At 43.1% G+C, this 19,642-nt stretch overlaps 1 protein-coding gene across 3 annotated transcripts in view; it reads left to right on the top strand.

Annotated features, from left to right (window-relative positions):
- Positions 1–4,279: 4,279 nt before the first annotated feature.
- Positions 4,280–19,642, top strand: part of GHR (growth hormone receptor) — a 117,219-nt gene continuing 101,856 nt past the window's right edge. For 2 of the 3 annotated variants that reach the window (XM_058823291.1, XM_058823290.1), the window contains exon 1: positions 4,280–4,411. The gene's annotated coding sequence lies outside the window, so the exon portion shown is untranslated. The remainder of the gene's footprint in view (positions 4,412–19,642) is intronic. The other variant, XM_058823289.1, reaches the window with a different exon arrangement.

Here is a 19,642-nt window from a genome sequence, read left to right as displayed (position 1 = left end):
GACCTGTGAGACATTCTGCCAGGACAAATGCAAAATCTTGCCCTGGGGGAAAAAAGCCCATGAGGTGGTACAGAGAGATATTGCCAAAGTGGAGGGAAGGACTACCAGGATGCCCGTGAAGCACTACCAGGATGCCCAGATCAGGAGTTGGAGCATCGGCCCAGAGGAAAGGAGTATAATAAGAACTGAGGAGCTCAGAGCAGAGAAGAAAGGAAATGTCTTGCCCCACAGGACAGTGCAGCTGTGGAGCAGGTTGTCCCAACATGCTATGCAGCCTCCAGACATGAAAGGTTTTGAAACCCAACTGGGTAAAGCCCAGCAATATTTGTCCTCTTCACTGACCCTGCATTGAGCTGGAGGTTGGACTGGAGAGCTCCTGAGACCCCTTTCTAGCTGCACACTTTCTATTTATGATTGTGTTAGATATGAAGCCAAGAAAATAAGATTATAGATTTAAACTGCAGTTAGGAATGCAGAATATGAACAATAATTTTATTTAATCTCCCTTCTGCATTATTTCATGTAGTTTTGAGAAATATAAACTCTTTTTGTAATTAGTGTAAGTAGTTTTTCACTCAAGAGAACCATATCCATGCACACATTAACCTCAAAACACAGGGAATTTTAAACTACTCAGTCTAAACTACCTTTTTTCAGGCCTCAGGTAAAAGCTCTGCAGGTAAAGCAGTGTCAATTGAGTTCATTTTGCACTACTGTATTAGCAAAAAGCCCAACAACAAAAAGTCGCTTTATTTCCTTTCAATACAAACTGCTACGCAAAGAAACCCCTTTACATTTTTAGCATGGACCTTGCATGTGCACCCCATTATATTGACACAGAAATATATAAATTAACATTGCTTTTGCTGACTACAGGCACCTACTGCCTACTAAATCAAGCCATGGAAGTTTGACTGACAGACTTTACCAATACAGCTACCTTTACACTGTAAAAGCTCAGACTTTAGCCAGCGCTTACAGAAGCACTCACTGGCAAGCAAGTCTGGCAGAAAGTACAAACAGCACTTGCTTTAGACACTTAGCAGGGAAGGAACCTCTTCCAGATGAATTATCATGAACTGAGCTGCTGGAATTCTATTTGACACCTTGTTTATAAACACTGCATTGTACACTATTGTAAACAGAGAGGAAAATCAGACTCAGGCATAATTTTGTCTTCTGCACTTGGTTCCACAGCATCATGCTCAGGAAGGATTTCAACTTTTTTGAACACTGTTTGGAAAGGAGTGAAGCAGCAACTGCATGCAGAGAAAAGGGTAGATGTAGGCCTCCCTGGATATTATGTCAGAGCAAATGGTCAGAATTCAGGTGTCTTTGTAAATGTCCTCAAGCCAGACTTGGTTTTCCAGGCTTTCTAAGGAGATTGGATGGAATCTGGAAGAGAGATAGATAATACAGCATAAACCAAAAAGTGAAGAACATAGGCATGGATGAAGGTATACATAGTTTTAAAAGTAGTGTTTTAAAAGCGCAAGTTATGAAGTTATACATAGTTTTTAAAGTGTTCCTAATGGACGTATGAAAAATACAACCAATTTCTATATTGTTGCTGAGATAAGACTCATGTTTCATATGACACCAATCTTGGGTATTTTACTGCTAATTTATCTGGGAGATTAAACTACTACCACAGATTAGCAGTACTAAATCTAGTAAATAGTTTAATATACCCTGAAATCCTCCATAGAAACTGAGAATAATAGTTATCAAAATATAGACATTTTTATTATTATTTTAATAACAGACAAGCCAAAAGACCACTGACCATTTATGATGCTATTTATTTGTATTGGGGTGATTGAGAAAATTCAAAGTATTTATCCTACATGCAAGCAACACACAGCCTTGTGCTTCCATAGATCCAAGGCCACCTTCCACCTGTAGACAATGCCGAAACTCCACTCTTACCTGTCTCCTGTCTTTCCAGCCCCCCCCCAATACCCTCACTAACTTCCTGATTGAAAATTACTTTGGCTGCTTTTGCCTAAATCTGGTCTCGTTGGCAGTGTACTGTGTTTGACATTAGTCCACATGAAACTGAACAATCTATCATGTGAAGAAATAGAAAACTTTATCTAGTGTAGAGAAAGTCCAGGCTTGTAAACCTAGACTATAAATCAATGGATTTATTGTTATCCAAGTTTATTTGTATATATAATGAGGGAGAAATAAATTATTTTCTCTGGTTTATTCATGTGGTATTTTACATGTTCAGCTCCCACTGCCACTTAGTTAATGCAAACCAGCTTGTCATAGTCCCAGGTGTTACTGTGTTATAGGAATGTTGTATTAACAAACCCCATAAACATCTCTGGACCTGGAATCTTCCCCTTTTATCAAGTGCTTCAACCACAAGACTATAGGGCCAGGGTCAGATCTGTGGCTGCAATTTCTAACACACTGAGTTATTAATCATGCTTTGCCATAGCTTCAGCACAAATGGTAAGAACGAAAGGTCTGAATAACAGCTGCTAGTTTGGCAGCACAGGCATCTCCTGGGAGATGTGGGTATGAATTCCCTGACCAGTGGTAAGAAGTGGAACTTAATGTCCTTTGCACGTATATTAATGCAAAGACAATGGTATTGTTCGATACTGTTTAAAAAAAATCTGCTCCTGTGATTTTGAATGAGGAAATGGCAAGAGATGGTTCTGGTAGGAATAAAGAAGATGGATCTGTGTGCCTTTAGTTTAAAACCTCAAAAGCAATACTTTCATCATATACTTATCAACGTGTGAGATTTTAATTCCCTTAAGTCAATTGGGAGCTGATGAGGTCACATTTCACGATCCATCTCACCCCTATACATGTCTTCATTCCTCTGGAATCACTTTGTTCTGGGCAGAAGAAGCCTGGATCAACAGCACAGTTGAAGACAGATCACTTGCAGCTAGCAGGTCAGCCTTTGAGGAGCACCAGCCTCCTAAGACAAACAGCTCCCAGTCTGGGAGCACCTGGTTCAATAGGAAGGGAAGGGCAGCACCGACCTGAGCAGGCAGAGGTGCCAGAACTGTTCCCAGCCGTTACGGTCAAACAACTTCCATACGCCAGCACTGCTATTCCTGTACACCCAACACAGCAGAAAGCTTGGGCGAGATACAATTCTCTTCTATTCCCAGTTAATTTCAGAGCCGGCTTTGTGACTTACTAAATGATTGTGAAACTCTTGCAACACTGATCTGCGGGGCTGTTATCCCACCTTTGTTTTACGAGGAAGCCAGATGCTGAGCCATTCTGAAGGTGGGGCCACACACATGACAGGGGGCCCGCAAGGGCCTTAAAGAACAATGTGTCACTGCTGAGGTCACCTTTGCACATGTGGGTCTGCATTCGGTACTTTGTCAATGCAAATGGTACCTGAATAAACTGATGATAGTATGCTCCTTTTTAATGTTTTCTTCCCTAAACAGTTTTTCAGACAATAAATCTTTTATTATTTTAAGACAATCCCTAGCAGACGCTCTCCGTTTTCCTGTAGCTACCTTCTACACTCACACTACTTAGCCCTGTGCGTGCACTGCCACACACCTGGGCGCAGAAGTTGCCATCCCTTCCACCTGGCAGCCGCGCCCGTGGCACGCTCACACCTCCTTCACCCTAAAATCACGTTCGTCGATCCTGAACACAAACACGACTGCCAGCCCCGCTGAGCCCCTGCTTCAGCCTGGGCCAGCAGCCCGCGGCTCGCCCCCGATAGCCATCGCGGGCGGCACTGTGCCCACAGCGCGGAGCGGGCGCCGGGGCCGTCCCCCGCCCGTCCGGCCGGGATGCGCGCTGCAGCAGCCGCCGTCCCCGTCTAGACGGAGCCGCGGGGCGCAGCCCAAGTGTCGGCACCGGCCGGGGCTCGCCGAGCCGCCCCCCCCGCCAGGGACGGTTCCGCTCGCCGCTCTGAGCCCCTCTCCGCGGCCGGCGGCTTCCGCGGTGAAAGACGACGAGGAGTCGGCGGCGATGGCCGCTGAGTGCCACGCGCCCCAGCAGGGCAGGCACGGAGCGGGCTGCGGCAAGCGAGCAGCGCCAAGGCCGGCGCTGCTGCCGCCGCCGGGGGACGGTGCACGGGAAGGGGTGTGGGTGAGCGCTGCCCGCCGCCGCCCCCCCCCAAGTGCTGATCTCCCCTCCCTCGCTCCGTCCCTCCGCTCCGCTCCGCTCTGCTTTCCGCCTGCCCTGCCCCGCCCCGCCCCGCCCCGCCCCGCGGGAGGAGTGCGGACTCAGCCCGCCGCCCCGCCGCTCTCGCTCGCGTTTTATGACGGTCGCTGCCTCCCCAGAAGTTGGGGCCGGCCGCGGCGGCCGCTCGCTGAGGCGCTCCCATGGTGCCGGCGCCCGCCGCGGGGGGGGCCCGTCCGCTGCCGCCCGCCGCGCCGCCGAAACTTGGGGGAAGTTTCCGAGCGAGTCGGTGAGTACCGGGCGGCGGCTCCGCGCCGCTCCCCCCGCCTGCCCGCCCGCCCGGCGCGGCGGCTTCCCCGCCCCCGGGGGCGACGGGCCGGGGTCCCGCTCCTGTCCGGCTTCACCTCCCTCGCCCGGAATTGGCGCGGGATCGGCGAGCTTGCCCCACGGTCGGAGCCGCTACAGGAGCGGGGCCGCCCGTGTCCCGCTGCTGTGGGCAGTGCGGCGCCGGAGCCGGGCCGGGACCGCGGCGTCAGCTCCGGCCGGGGCTGGGACGGCGGGCGGGGGGCGAGAATTCCTGTCACGTCCCATGCTGTGGGTGATGGATGGGGTGCCGGGGAAGGCAAGCCTAGCCTCGGAGATCTGGAGAAAGAGTTTTCTTCAGAGAAACCCTCTTTTCTGTGTGGACTTGGATTTTAAAAGCACAGCAAGAATGGTCGTTTAGCTGCCAGCGTCGCAATCTTCTCCGCTGTAATAGACCTAATCAGAATTTTTCTTCTGTATGATTTATTCCCGTTTATACAATCCCTGCAAATCCGACTTTTTTTTTTTAATTTTTTTTTAACGCCATTTGTCTGTAATTTTGTTTCTTATTGTGTGGCGTGTTAAAAGTATTGCATAGGATAAAAAAATAGAGAGTGTTTTGAAAAATAAATACTGCAAATGTTCTGAGCAGAAGTGTGCAAACAGAGGGGTTATATAGCATAGGAGTAACTATTGTTTTATCATAGTAATTTCTTCAGTAAAACTTGTTGCAAACTCTCACGGGGCTAATGCTGCAGATCCAGTGAGTGGATGTGAACTAGTTACTCATCTTTTCAGTGCAGTATATTTTGTTTAGAGTAAAGTGTATTATTAACTTTATGGTGTTCAGTCACAACCTAACTTTTCTTTTTGTGTGAACAACTACAGAAGACCCACACCTGGTCATCTTTCTGGTCATGATAATGTCAGAAGTAAGAATGAGGCAATTAAAAACTGTAACCCACCACTTGAGTTGGATCCCATTTTATTAATGCTTTAAGCAAGTATTTACTGATATGAAAAATTGAAGTTATTTGTCAAGATCTTTTTAGCTTAAATCCAAAAGACTCTTAACTGTAGCATAGACTTCGTTGCTCACATCAGCAGTGAAAATGAAGTTGGGCATAGAATCAATTTAAGGAGATTTGGTAAGACACATTTAAATGCTGGTGTTTATTTAAAATATGCTATTTTGAATATTGAGATTAAAGTACATTGCAATTGAGATGTCTTGTGGCTCTGAGTGATAAATGTAAGTAATACTGAAAGTTATTCAGACAGCTTGAGCTGTTTGAATAGGAATGTGATGTCTTTCATCTCCACCACATCTCAGTCTCGCATTACTGGAATTGCTACTTGCCATGTTAATTCATGATGTTAGCATGTTCTAATAATTATGAAGGATTGACAAACCAGACAGCTTCCAATCCTTCTGAGGAGTAATTTCTAACATTGCCAGGAAGTGGTAGTGGTACTTTTATCAAATATGTGACTATAACTGCTGAAAGTTACACCAATGTACAAAAAAGTTATAGACACTCACCAAATATTTTTAAATTCTCTGAGTATGATCAATCATTGTTTTTGTTACCATGGGCTGTTTCCTCTCCTGGTCTTGATGTATTTGCACAGCGCAGTGTAGCACCGTTCAAGTGTAAAAAATCAAGGGCTCTGTAGAGGCAGCGCACAGCACTGCTCCCATGGGTGTTTGTGCCACACTGGCTGGGTTGGGGAAATCCACAGAGCCCAGTACTAGACATCTTTCCAAACTGAAGTGGCATGTAGCACTGTGTATGATCTCTTGTGCCCTCTTCCAGTAAGGAATGATTAAAAGCTCTGAAGGCAAATTTCCCGTTTACAGATTGGTACCATTCCTTTTCATGAACTGGAGACTAAGGAAGTGTGAGTATATAGTTGTCCTTTTAGACCATAACTTAGACTTGCGGGGTCTCTTTTGCCTGACTGTTTGTACATGTCTAAGTGCCTATATCACCTGGAGCTAGGCCTTGCTTCTTTAAAATCAAACTTTTGCTGCAGAAATTGTGTTTTATCTTGCACCATTGAAAGGAGCATTGAAGACAATAAATATAGCATCCTGTATCTTATTTGAAATACCAGATTTCCACTAATAAAATAGAAGCTGCCAATACTTGTTATTGAGGAAGCAATGTAGGCAGAGATGCTTTGATTTTTTTTTTTCTCTTATTGAAAAATAAGTGCTTTATCAGACATGACAGCACTTGCTTGCATTCCGCCCAGTTGAAGATCTTGCAAACTTAAGGTACATATCAAAACATTTCAAAAGCATTACAAATTAATAAAAATATTATAGGAATACCAAGAAGAGGGGGTAAAACTGGTGGGGTAACAAAGGGCAAGGCTACCAGCCGTAATAATGAATCTACTCAGCCCACATGGGACTCCTTCAGTAATAGGTTAGCTAGAGAGTCATATTTCTTTTAAATAAAAGGGTTTTCTTCTCTTGTTACCAAATGTTTGTGGGATGGAAAGATAATTCTTTGGCCCAGTGGAGCTGAGGTAGTAATTCTGGGGAGAGGGCAGTATGAGGAAAGCAGGGAGAGAGGTAGTGGGGCTGCTACTTTGGTGTGGTGAAGGCGAAAGGCTGATGCAATGAGATACTAGCTTGGCAGGAACAGATTTATGTCAGGACTTGAAGGAACACTTTGTGCTCAAACTGTTTATCACTAGGGAAATCTTTCTTTACCGTATATGAATCCTAGTCTAAATCTTTGTGTGAGGTGGGTGTTTGTTTACCCATTATTTTAGTTCATGAGAGATGGAACAAGCGTCCTGTTACCAAAGAGCTGGTTTTCAGTGTATGAGAAACAATTTTTCCCAGAAGATTGGAAAGGCTGTTTTCTGACAGAGATTAATGTTGTCCATATCACATGTACTGCAGATTATGAATTCAAAATACATTTAAACACATATTTTATTGACCTTTGGAAAGCATGTATTCTATTTAAATACCTTAATCCCTAAAATTAGTTATCTTCAATATTAATAAGTTAGTATAAAATTCAGAAATACATCAGAGTAGCAGAATGGCTTGCAACCGGGCGGAACTTAATGTCTCCTTTGAACAATTTAATGTGCCTTGCTATTTGCTGGGCATTTCAGACATACAATGTTGTGAGGATATAAAAGAGAATGAAAATCACTCTTACTGATGGAATAACTGCTGGAAGACACAATTGGTGGTGGATGCGAGTGTACAGACGGTTGAGTTGGGGTAACTTTTCAGATGTAATATTGCCCTACTCTGTTGCCATGTACTCAATAGCTGAAGGACTACATGACAAATCAAGCATTTCTGAGTTTTAAAACCCATCTGCCGTGCTATTCATACTTACCATGCTAATTTAAACCATTTATGTTTATCTTTTGACTTGCCAAGAGATCCAGACTGCAATGCCAACACCCGTACCTACTAAATCACGTTCAGCTTTAGAAATTAGAGTTACAGAAGTACTCCTGTAGTGACACAGTCTGCAACATAGTCTTTTGTCCTGCTGTGGCCATGCTAGTGGTTGGATTTTGTGGAAGGGATCTGCTGTGTGGGATTGTGGTCCTGTGGGGGAAGGTGATACAGGGCTGCACGGAGAACGCTGGAGAGACGAGAACCTCTGCACAGTGACTGCTGGTGAGAGGATATGAAATGCTGATTAATGTAGCAGAAAATTTTAACCTCTGTGCATTAAGAGAATAAACACAGCACCCATTCTGTTGGTGTGGAATGATTTATGCTTCCCCATTTCTCTTTTTCTGTGGCCATTTAGCGAGACTCAGAGCATTAGTGCATTACAGCGCTAGACCTGCTTGGCCTCTGCATCAGGTGCCGAGTGACTGCCGAGGATAAGTTCCAAGTGTGTGAAACTGAACTCAGAATGTGCGAAGCAAAGATGCTTTGCTGGCTTTGTGCTCATTAAGGCAGCAAGCAGATTGCTGTCTCTGATCACTTAATAAGCTTATTGCTTGTAATTCTAGAACAGAGGTGATATATGAAAACATAAAAACAAATAATCATTTGCATTTAAATAGGACATTAACAGAGATGGAGGTAATATTTAGAATTTCAAAAGCTGTTTAAATACTGTCACAAATCCATTATGGTCTTCAAACTCTGTAATTGGTCAGTCCAAACATGAAATATTCTTTTGGATGCACAATAGTAATTTCATACAAAAAAGTCAGTAGTTAACAGACAACAACTCTGAGGGAAAGTTGGAAAGAGGTTATTAATAACAACTATAATGCTACAGCATTCAAGCATTTAAATAGAATTTGAGTTTTTATAGCCTCAAGAGAAAACAGGATCAGTAATACTTCATATTGCAGTAAATCTGTAGGATGATTAATCAACCTCATCATAGCCCTCTCCTATGCCCTTCCAATCTTAATCGCAGTAGCCTTCCTTACGCTAGTAGAGCGCTAAATCCTAAGCTACATACAAGTCTGAAAGGGCCTAAACATTGTTGGCCCTTTTGGACTCCTACAGCCCCTAGCAGATGGTGTAAAACTATTTATCAAAGAGCCTATTCGACCATCAACATCCTCTCCAATTTTATTCATTGCAACCCCAATACTAGCCTTACTCCTAGCGATCTCAATCTGAAGCCCATTGCCCCTTCCATTTTCCTTAGCGAACCTCAGTCACCCTAGCTGATGAATTGATGGTTTGTAGAAACTGTACCTGTGTTAGTCCTGTGAACAGATGTCTTTGTGTCTGACCAATATGCAAAAATTTTGGGGTTTAATCCACACGCAGTGTATTTCTACAACCTTATTGGAACAGCCAAACAACTCCCTTTGTGCTTGTTGGAGTTTGGGGGTAGTCTGACCATTAAGTACAGCTTGTTGGACAGAAGAAACAGACTGAAAGACCCGTCACATTTTTTTCTAGCTGTCTCAGTTAAATGAGCATGCAGTCAGTTTCTGCCTTACGTACCTGTTTCCCAGCTGCAACAAGCAGTCTGATTTCTGCTAGGTTTCATGGGGTTTTTTTTTTCATACATGTGTTTAGTGCTACCTAGAGAATGAGTTGGGCTCTCCTTCATTGCATGACTGAAAATGTTGTTTAAATTTTTTATGGAATGCTTATTAAACTGTGTTTGCTCAAGAGCCATGTTATAAGCCTACTTTATAACTGTTCTTAGCAATGCCTTGTTTACTGTTTTCATCCAGAACAGCTTTAACTGTTTGGTGTTTTGATGGTTTGTGGCATTGCTAATAGGTTTATGTGATGCTATAAAAAATGAGTGAAAAACAAAGCAGGATTCCTTCTTGATGGTGGTTCTTGTCCCTTACTTTGCATGAGTTGAAGAAGACTGGTTGTGGTTTGCTTTGGGACCAAACTTTACCTGTTCTGCCAAGAATAAGAAAGATCTGATGCAAGGACTGAGAGAAGAGCCATTAAAAGGTGCTGTATCTTTGGGTTTTGATTGCATTTTATGTCTAAGCCTGTTACAGTATATCAGGGGGGCACTGTGGAACTTTTACTTAAAAAGAAACCTCTAAGAACACCATAGCTTTCGTAATGACTGTGACAGTTCACAGTCAGATAGAGGAGCTCCAAGTCAGATGTTAAGTAAACAGAGTAGAATACAACATGGTCAGGAGTCTACCAGGCCATCTCTTTCATAGGACACATAGCTCAAACCTGGTGAGCTGTGTTTATGCTGGGGCTTTGGTCTTGTAGGTTGAGTCCTGGATGGTTTAGGGTATAAAATAGGTGCATTGAGCCACCTGAAGGAATGATTTGCAGGGTGCAGTGGGAAATCCTGCACTTTTTCTAGAATCTGTTTGCAGGTTTTGGCAGAGGCACACATATAGCTGCAACACATGCAGCTGAAACACTACAGTGCTTGTTCCAAATAGTGCCAGCCTACTGGTCCAGCATGTGTGAATGAGCTTATCTTACAGCTGCAGTGTTTTTGCGGTAGGATCAGAAAGAGTGTGTGAGACAGTGCTTTACACTTTTCAGCTGTGATTCCTGACCTTTGGAGAGCAGCAGTGTGCCTCTGGGTCTGCTCGTGCTGGGTGTTGCTAACAAACACTGCACAGGAGAGGTGCTTGTTACGTGATACGGTCAGGCTGGCCGGCTGTACTCCAGCCAGTTCTGCTGCTGCAGGACAGCGTGTACAGCACGGAGGGACTGCAGCCTCACAGGGGGAGAAACGGCCCTCCACTTCCCTGTGAGAAAGGCTATTTTTGTGCAACTGTGATGAGCTCTGGTATCTTCCAGCTCTGAGGCGCTTTAATTAGGAGGGCCATATCAGTTGAGAAAACATGTCAGAAAAAGAAGTCACTGTTGTAAAGAAGCCTGTGCTTCTGGTTCTTGGGTAAGTGTTTTGTTTGAACAGCTAATTTCCTTGAAATAATGGGTATCTTTGAGAAAATTCATTTCTTTGGTTGTACTACATCCAGTTTTTTTCAGTGGTGTGTAATTTCATCCACCACAAGGCACACACACAAGTAGGTTGACTACAGTGGATTCGGCTTGATGGTTCTCAGGGCTCTAGCTGACCACAGAGGTGCTGGTGCTGACAGTAAGGAAGCATGGCATTCACCTCTTTAAGTGGTGTGAGGGGCCTGCCTAACTTGCATCAAATCAAGAGGAACAAGAATATTTGCTTTATACATCATTGTAAAGCTAGCGTGGCTTTGTATGAAGGGGAAGTCTTGACTGACAAATTTGGTGACCTTCTGTGATGGAGCTACAGGTTTGCTGGACAGGGCAGAGCAGCTGATATTATTTACATGGGCTTATGCAGTTTGACACTGTCCTGCAGGCCATCCTTTTCTGTAAATTAGAGAGACATTAGAGAGACATTAGATCACCCACTTGGTGGACAAAGCTGGCTGGATGGCCACACTCAGAGCTGTGGTCAGTAGCTCCTTGTCCACATGGAGACCAGTGAGGAGTGGTGTCCCTCAGGGGTGGGTCCTGGGGCCGATACTGTCCCACACCTTTGTCAGGGATGCGGACAGTGGGATCCAGGGCAGTCTCAGCAAGTTTGCTGCTGACACTGAGCTGGGTGGGGCTGTCCACACAGGGGAGGGCAGGGATGGCATCCACAGGGACCTGGACAGGCTGAGAGGTGGGACCCTGCAAACCTCAGGGAGCTCAGCAAGGCCAAGGGCAAGGTCCTGCACCTGCATTGAGCGATCCCAGGCACACCCACAGGCTGGGCAGAGAAGTGATCGAGAGCAGCCCTGAGGGGAGGGACTTGGGGGTGGTGGCTGATGAAAAACTCACCATGAGCCAGCAGCGAGCGCTCCCAGCCCAGAAAACCGAGGGAATCCTGGGCTGCATCCAAAGGAGTGCGGTCAGCAGGTCAAGGGAGGGAATTCTGCCCCTCTATTTTCCTCCTGTGAAACCCCACCGTGGAGCTGCTGGAGTAAGTCCAGAGGAAGCCACAAAGCTGATAAGAGGGCTGGAGCTCCTCCCCTAAAAAGACAGGCTGAGAAAGTTGGGGCTGTTCAGCCTGGAGAAGAGAAGGGTTTGTGGAGACCTCACAGCAACCTGCTGGTATCTGAAAGGGGAATACTGGGGAGCTGGAGATGGACTCTTCATCAGGGACTGTAGAGACAGGCAAGGAGTAAAGGGTGCGCACTGAAAGAAGGGAAATTTAGGTTAGATATGAGGAATAAATCCTTTACTATGAGTGTGGTGAAACAGGTTGCCCAGGAAAGCTGTGGATCTCCCAGATCTGGCAGTGTTTAGGGCGAGGTTGGACAAAGCCTTGAGCAGCCTGGTCGAGTGGGAGGTGTCCCTGTGCATGACAGGGGAGACTGGGGCTAGATAATCATTACAGTGCAATTCCAACCCTTAATATCTCTATGATCTATGATTTTTCAGGCTTATGGTGTATAATACTATAAGACCTGTATCCAGCATACAGGGAAATTAGGCAATATGTTTGGCCCTTGTATCTTTGATCCAGCCAGTGGCATAGGTGAGTGCACTTAATGCCATAATGTGAGAAGTAATGTTGTTTACTGTTGTTCTCATGTGTTTGTTGTGGCCTGTTCTATTACTTTTATTTTTCCAAATATAAAAAGTTAATATTTTATTAACGTTATGAGGTATATTGTGAAAATCATTCCAGGTCTCTTTTCCTCTCCTCTTCTACTGCTGCAGGTGAAGGTGAAGAGCTCTCTCCGTAAAAGCCCAAGGGAGCTTTGTGGAGCCAGTGTGAATAAAAAAAATCCATCTGTTGAAAGGAAAAAACATAGGATTTAGGAAGAGAGACTCCTCCTGACTAGTTGTTCACACTGACATTGAATGATATGATGGGAATCTTCATGTAGAGCCTTCTATAGCCATGCTCCTGTTGTCTTTGCTGAGGTGGGACTTGCAGATTTTTAAAAATAATTTTGTCGTATTATTTGAACATTATTTCAAACCCAAGGAAACAAGGAGCCAAGTTATCACAGGAGATCTTCAATTAGAGGAGGGAAGCAGTTTTTCACAGTGTTAGCATGTGTTTAGTGTTTCAGTTTACTACATCATATAGAAAAGGAGAAGAGGTTAAAAGATCAAGAGCCAGGGATTATACACAGATTCTGGATAATTTGTGAAACAAAATGGAAAATGTGCAAGTAGGAAGACCAGGACATGAAAGTTTGGGAACTAATGGTTGTTGGAAAGACTGAAGGTATAGGCTCTGAAGCAGTTGGTTCCACTGTCTTAAGTGGACATTTATGTGAACATGTGACTGAACATTAAGTGGTCAGTAATCAAAAGAACATATTTAAGACCAAGAGTAATGATTTGTTTAAGGATGTGTGAGGTGGCTGGACTAAAACACAGTAAAAAAACCCAGCTTCCTCAAAATGATTAAAAAATTCTAATGCAATTTGAATTGCACCTAGAAGTGTATTTTCATACTGATTTGAAATTTTCAAAAATTGTTATTATTGTCAAGATCATAGTGTTTCATGGATAGAGCTATGCTAGGAGTAGAAATATTTTTTGTTAGGGTCGGACTGATTTTGTCAGTGGCTTGCTTTCCAAATGGCATACTAGTTGCAGTATTTTTTAGCAGCCTGTCAGTGCAACAGCATGTAAAAATAGAGGGAAGAGAAAGATGGTATTTTTGCATCAAATAGATGATGTCATTCACCTACTCATTTTATCTGTGATTGGTGGGTACACATACTGTTTGTTTGTGCTTTTGCAGTTTGTGTTTCATTTACTAATGCTGGACTGTGAAAACAAAATGTAAGCTGTCAATAAAAAAGGACTGGCACCGTTTGTTGTTGGGGCTGAAATAGAAGAGCTGTCTCTCACTAGTTACTTTTTTGTTTGGAGTTTTTAAACTTCTAAAAGGTTCCTGCCAGGAAATCTGATCTTGCAAAAGGCTGCAACTGTTTGTGTAAACTGTTTGTATATACAAATTGTTTGTATATCCCATTTATAAGAAGCAGAACTGTGGCTTTCTGGGCAAAAGAAGAATTATCCATTCCACTTTCTACATCTCAGATACCTGCTCTGACCAAGTATCTTGAAAATGAGAGAACTACATTCATTCCCATTAAGACTGAGCAGTACCACAGAACAACAGCCTCAGCTGTGGCTTTGGGGCCTGAAGGTCATACATTTCTCTCTTCTTGGGACTTTTCATTGTTGCTTCATATCCCAGTAGATTGGTATTTTCCAGATGCTCTGATCTCTCCCTATCCTAAGAATACAGTTAGGTACTCTTGCAAAATGTTATTAAAATACCTGGTCAGAAGCAGTGTGCTTGTTTACAGGCTGTGTCTTGTGGAGCCTTTCAGACAGCGCAGGCTGAAACCAGCTTGGGTAAAGTGCTGGATATGCTCAGGCAGAGATGGCAGCTGCGGCTTCAGCTGAGCATCCAGCAGGCTGCAAACACAGCTGCCATCCCCTGCTCCTCACCAGCCCCTCTCCCTTTGCTTCTGCTGAGCAGAAATTGGAGTCTCTCTGAGGTTGGGCTAATGCATCTGAACTCAGCATCCAGTGGTCTCTAGTACCAGAAGAGCAGGCAGTGATTTAGCCTCTGGGTTGTGTGTCCATCCCTGAGAGGGGGGAAGAACTGCAGAAGCCAGTAGAGGTGTGGCACCGCTGGAGGTGGAAACTTGCTAATAGAGAAGAGCAGGAAGGCTGAACAAACAACTGTATTCAGTTAGACAATTACTGAACAGAAATGAGGCATTTTCTGGGGAAAGAGGAATGTCAATCTATGTTTTGCTCCATTGGTGCTGTTCATACACAAGTGACTGATTTGTGCTGGTGCTATAGTCACACAAACAGTACTGGAGGAATTTGGGCGTTAGAAAAATGACAAGAAGGAGTACCAAAAAGACATTTAACAGGCTAATATCTATACTTGACCTTGTGTAAGTTTTCTAGGATGCATGAAGGGACTGAGTAAGTCTAACATCAAGTAATTCTAACAATGTAGGTCAAGGATGGAGGGTATGTACTTCTGCCTCAACAGCACTGACTTTTTGTGTGTTCTACATTGTAAATAGTTGCTTATCGGCAGCTCTGGCTTTTTGCATTCACATTTGATCCTTACTGCTCTAACCATTCCCTTCTTTGTCTTGTCAGTTACTACATGAAAGAACCAATCCCATGCATTATATTGTTTTGTCATTTGAAAAAAGTCAAAACAAATGCTCATATTCCATTGACTTTTTCTTTGCAGACTTGTGGTGTGTGGAATGGGTGAGAAATGATGCTTTCAAAACTGTCATTGTACCTCCTTTCTGAGAAATTACATAAGGCTCTGGGGAACTATCTGCAGAAAAATTTACAGATTTTATGTGTATTTTGTGTAGTGTTAGTACTTCTTGATATTGTTTGGCTCAAAAGATGTATTCATGGGTGTAAATACTGGCTGCTCTTGCCTTGATTACCAGCAAATCACTGTGTAGGGCATGGTCATCTAATTGTTAACAATTTAAGCAAATGATGAAATGGTAAAAAAGAGCCATGTGGACCATTAGATATATTTATTGTGGGGTCAGGAAGACCCACAAGAGTAGTTTCTCTTCAGCTATTAGTAGAGTTGGGCATTGAGAAGTTGTGAAGGAAATTCAAAACAATGTCTCCAAGTTTTGCCAAGATTACTCAGTGAAATCACTTGTTGCCAGATGCTCATGCTGAATGAAAGAGAACCCCAACCACTGTAGTGGGAATTAGTTTTCTGAAATTGCTCAAAGCCAATTATCAGTCTAGTTGTTTTAGGGGATTATTAATACTCTGTGAACTCTTCTACGGTTTGAATGACACACCAGCAGGTAGAAGTTATATTTATGAGGTAGTATTTCTCACCTTTATCCTGTTAACTGTGGGAATGAATACAGCAGCTTCTATTTGGGATTTCAGTGTAGCTGTGAAAAAGGGATTGGAGCACAGATTGTGGGATCAGAGTGAAAGATTTGGTCTGTATTTCCCAAGCAGTAGCTCCTGGAAGCGATACGGAGCTTGTGGCTAGGAATGGAGCCATAACCCTGTCCATGACTGCATGGGAGGCTCTGCTGTGAGTTCAGAAAGACCTCAGCCAGATGTGAGCCTTCGAAGCCTCTGCTCATGGCACTGCTTTCCAAACCATAGCAGAACCTCATACTTTTTTTTTTCTTCTTCTTGGAAGAGGGGAATACTTGTGTGTTTGGTGTGATTTTGGATGTATTGTGCTCTTAGTTTTTATGCAAAAACTACTTGGAAGTTGTAATAAGCCTGGTGTTAATTGTGTTTCATGGATAGTATATCCAACCCAAGAATACAGGGACCCTGCAAACAGACTATTCCTCTTCCAGCTGTTCTTTTTGGCAGTAGCATGAGCTGAAAAGTTTACATGAGTTAAAGATTCCCGGCTGAGTATGAAGTTATCTGCTGATCAAACCCCTTTGCGCCATTTGTTAATAAAGTGAAAATCCACTAAGTATGTTTGATTGTTTCAAGGGTAGGTGCAGCTGGGAGGAATCTAGCATCCTTTCTGGAGTCTGGTTTGTTGATTTTTGTGTGACCCAGTTGGCAGCAAGCCTGTCCTATGAGGCACAGGACAAGAATATGCTGCACAGCTATTTTGCTAAGTAGTTGAAATACAGTGCCAGCGTTATTTGGGACAGATAAGTCTTTGATAACCTATAGCTGCTAAGTTGTGCAACAGAAAAAACAACTTTCTTTCTATGATAAAACGTTTCTCCATTGTTCATCAGCAAGCAGAGCCTGAGGAGCTCTGCTTCTGTTGAGATTAATGGGTAAGTTTTTAGTCAAGGTGTCAGTCTGTCCTGATGCTCACTGGCAAATCTGCTTATTTTGAAGTTTTCCTGACTGTACTAGATCTCTAAGCATTTGCTAAAAAGCATAGTTTCAGAAAATTCACATTGGGCTGTCAAACTTATTTAGAAGTTATTTTCATAAATCCAGAAAAACTAAAACTTCACTAGTTGGTATCCTCAAAGTTAATCTTATTTTGTAACTCTTGTCTCTGCCACCTAATGACTTACCTGCTGGAAGCAAGCACTTTGTCACCAGTATCAGAATGGCTAAAAACTTGCTCCTTAGCAAAAAATAGGAATCTGGCATGCTTCAAGTACAAACCAGTCTCTTTGTGGAGACTTACTGCAGGCCCTTGGATACACTCGTTGCTCTGCAAAGTTAGTTCAGTCACCTGGTGTGGTTAGTATGATTTTTTTCCCCCTCTGTTTAAATTTCTCTGTTGTTTGAACTCTGCCTGAAAAGTAGACTGGCACATGTTCTCTTATTTTTCAGATCAGTCATGCCAGCTATGCATAAAAGAGCTGGAGCAAAAGCATTCCATATCCGTTAAGTGTTTTATTTTCCAGACTGAAAACTGAATACTTGCAGCTTGTATGTCATTATATGCTTGTCATTCCTAATTACTTTCTGGCATGTTCCTGGGTGTTTTGTAGACAGGAAAATGCATTTGATTATTTTTTTAAGCTAGGCTAGCAAAAAAAAAAAAAAAAAAAAAAAAAAAAGGAAGGAAAAAAAGAGAGAATTCTACAAGAATGCCAGAGAGGGACTTTTTGCAAGGGCAGGCAGAGATAGGGCGAGGGAGAATATCTTTAAAATGAAAGAGAATGAGTTTTGATTAGGTATTTGGAAGAAATTTGGTATTGTGAAGGTGGTGAGGCACTAAGTTGCCCAGAGAGGTGGTGGATGCCCCATCTCTGAATATATTCAAGACTGGGTTGGATAAGGCTTTGAGAAACCTGATGTAGTGAAAGGTGTCCCTGCCTATGGCAGTAGGGTTGGAACTAGATAACCTTTAAGGTTCCTTGCAGCCCAAACCATTCTGTCATTCTGTGAGTCAGAAAACTTTTGGGAGAAAGAAATGTGTAGACATAATAACTGTTGCATTTCATAACTGGAAATTAATCATCAAGCATATAGTTATTTTCAAAGAATGTAGGTATGTGATTTTCCCCTGCAGGTATTCTGAATACTGTGGCATGTTTTACTGAAGGAAAGCATTGAGATTGCGTATCAGATTTTTATGCACAAATTCGTAGATGTGTACAGAGAAGCAGATTTGTAGTTCTGACCCTTTAGACAGGCTACCAAGTGAGCTACAATAACTCATCTGAGGCTAGTGGTAAATAGAAACTGTGCCAATGAAGAACAGAGTTTCCCAGCTAGCATTTCCTTTGCTTCTTTAGATTTTGTACTTTCTTGACAGTCACTTGACAGCTTGACTACTCTCGAAATGTGCTGGAGTATCAGAAGCCTGTTATCTCCTAAAATAGCTGTTGTTCCTCATACAGAATGTAAATCTCCAGAGTCACTGCAATGAAGAGTCATGCAGCTTTGTGGGGTGTGTGTCTATACATGGGCTGCTTATAACAGATTCAGACATGAAATTACATTCGAAGGCTATGGCTGCAAATTTAAGCCCAGATTGATTATTTGGCTCTCATCTCTCTGCCATGGGAGCTGTAGTGCAGGCTGCATGAGCTGCACCCCTAACTGGAAGCTGTTTTCACTGGGCTGATGCAACTTGTCCTACAACTGCCTGGTTCCAGAGATGGGAGCCTGTGGCAGGAGCCTGCCTTGTCACCAAGAAGGGCTAGGCAAATCCTGCTGGGAGCAGCCCACAGCGAAGCTGGTTTTGGCCCTTCACAAAGCTGCTTTTTGCCAGCCTTAGGTACCAGCCAGCACATGAGAAATGTGACCTAAGGGTAGCTTGTCTGTGTGGGTGGTCTCCAAAGTAGTATTGTTCCCACCAGATACCTGAATTGTTGTTTGCCGTCTGTAAAGACTCAACAGACTATGAGAAGTGCAAGGCCGCCTCAGCCACCTCAGTTTAGAGCCTGCTTTTCAGTGGTATCTGCTGAATTTCACTGGAAGTGTGCTGCCTGCTGTGATAAACACGAGCAAAGACTCTTGCCTTGGGTGACAGTAATTTATTACTTATACAGTGCCACAGCCATAGTTTGCAATTCAGTCAGCTATGCTAAACATATATGAAGATATCTGCGCTGGAGAACTGCCAGCATTCAGGAATAGCGGGATAATTTATGGTGCTGAACAAAACAAATAGAGTCACCTGTGGCTGTACTGCATGGTGAATATGTGTGCTTTTGTAAACTGTATTACTAATCTAATGATTCCTAATATTAGTTGCTTCTTTGTACCTTGCTAAAATAGCTGTAGGAAAATATTTTCCTGAAATCTGAGGTTTTACAGGAATTTTAAATATAGCCTGATGAAATATGACAGTGCAAAAATCCTGGAATCTTTCCCTTAGAGTGAAGAAAATTACTCTCTTCTGTGCAATGACGTGTATAAACTTTGCGCTATAAGCTTGCCTCTGACTGGATTAAATAAATAGTAATTTTTCTGGAACAACAGAAGTTTTCAAGAAGTCAAGCCAGTTGCAATTTTTGGCTTGAATTAGAGTAATAGTTTCATCTCTCAGAAGTAGTTATGACTTTATAACTCATAAATGCTGGACTGGATAAACACATTTAAAATAAAAACTTTTTCAGTCTGAAGGATTATTTTAATGTTAAAAACCAGTTAAAAACCAACTAAACAAAAGTAATTTCAATAAGTCCAAATAAGTTCAAATAATTTCAAGTGCATTCGTACAAATGCAAAAAATATTTGGTATTGCATAAAATGATATAAATTTGCTAGAGATAAAAATGTCAGTCTTCCTATAGAATTATGCATCAACACGAATGAAGCCAACTG

Source organism: Ammospiza caudacuta, chromosome Z (genome assembly GCF_027887145.1).
Source record: "Ammospiza caudacuta isolate bAmmCau1 chromosome Z, bAmmCau1.pri, whole genome shotgun sequence".
NCBI classification, from domain to species: Eukaryota; Metazoa; Chordata; class Aves; order Passeriformes; family Passerellidae; genus Ammospiza; species Ammospiza caudacuta.
The sequence above is the reverse complement of the archived record's forward strand: the minus strand, read 5'-3'. Positions and strand labels throughout refer to the sequence as shown.